Genomic DNA, 1,693 nt, shown 5'->3' with positions numbered 1-1,693 from the left:
CAGTATTGGAGGTCCGTGGAGGACATTCTCCCCTGACACTTACACCGCATCCAGCCCTTCAAGCGCAGCTAAGCCCAGTGGCATTTGTTCCGCCGGGGGTGGGCTCATCCTCGGCCTCGTCCGCGGCTGGTGGGCGGTTTGGGCGAGCCTCCGGGCTCGCCCTCGGATTGCGCCCAAGGTTATCGGCCTCTCGGGGCCGATCGCCTTTCACCCACACCACAGGAGACGTCGACTGCTCTCAGAACGGCTTTGAACCGGACGACGACCCAAGAAGCGAGCACCGAGCGAAGCTCGGTGCGCCGTCTTGGGCTCGAGGGAGGAACTTTGAAACTCTGACGCGTGTCGCGCCTCTCTCCCTCAGAACCCACTAGCAGCTAGAGACAGCGAGTAGTAGCTTCAGCGCCCGCCCGCCCGCATCCTGTATACATTCGGTAGAGAATACATGCTAAAAACCGAGACATTCCTCCAGCAAGCCGGGGCAAGCCTCCGGGCTCGCCCTCGGATTGCGCCCAAGGTTATCGGCCTCTCGGGGCCGATCGCCTTTCACCCACACCACAGGAGAACGTCGACTGCTCTCAGAACGGCTTTGAACAGGACGACGACCCAAGACCTTGTATCAGCTGTATGTTAAGCTTTAGATATTCTGGTACGCGGGATGCCTTGCCAGAACAATGCCAGCGGACTGAGAGCCAAGATGCACTTATACCCTTCTGCATTGAATCTCTCTGGTCTTCGGTCGACCCGCAATCGCTGACCCTCGCTCACCGCTTCAACAGTAACGAGCTCGTGAACCACCTGTAAGTAGTACTTATATCATCCAAAAGGAGATGGTACCCTACGCAATGCTTTTCTCGGAGGATATTCAGGGACAGGTTAAAGGATAGGCAGATCCATACAGGACGAAGAGCTGAAGACGCCGAGTAGGAAGCAGAGAGAGCAGGTACGTTGAGAACGTAAACAATAAAGCCTTCTTAACCGTGTGAGAAAGAGTACACCCACCTCCCCTGGTTTCCAAACAGATCGTTGCTGCTGCTTCGAATTCGATTTGACGGACTGAGTGCCCATGCTGCGCCAGCGGAGACAGCAACCGAGCATATCTTACTGTGCGTTGTGTTCAACACACAGAACAGCACTATGTCTCTTCCACGTCCCAGACCAACACCAAATGGTCGTCCCCACCAGAGGCAACGTGCTTGCCATCGGGCGAAAATGCCACGGTACAGATTGCACATGGATGCCCTTCGGACGGTTGCCCCACCGGGTCCCCTGTCTCCGGGTCCCACACCCGGACAGTGCAGTCGCGTGAGCCGGACACGATCCGACGCCCGTCGGCGGAGACCGCGAGCGTGCTCACGGTGGCCGCGTGCCTTCTCAGCGGACCTAGCACTATCTCCCCCTTCATGTTCCACACTCGGATCGAGCCATCTCCAAATCCCGAGACAACGCGCTTACCGTCTGGCATGCACGCGTACACATGCACTGTCCCGTCACGACAGATCAGCGACGATCGGCCGTTTTTCTCATCCCACTCGTAGGTTCTGTCGTAGTGAGAGCCGGAAAGGACGCGTTTCCCGTAGCGAGACTTGCAGTACGCCACAAAGAAGACGAGGCAGAAGTGCCAACCTACGGCCATCCCGCTCCCTTTCCCGATCTCCCAGAGCCGCAACGTGCGGTCCTCTGATCCTGAGGCGTA

Source organism: Punctularia strigosozonata (genome assembly GCF_000264995.1).
Source record: "Punctularia strigosozonata HHB-11173 SS5 unplaced genomic scaffold PUNSTscaffold_8, whole genome shotgun sequence".
NCBI classification, from domain to species: Eukaryota; Fungi; Basidiomycota; class Agaricomycetes; order Corticiales; family Punctulariaceae; genus Punctularia; species Punctularia strigosozonata.
Note: the sequence above shows the minus strand (reverse complement) of the source record.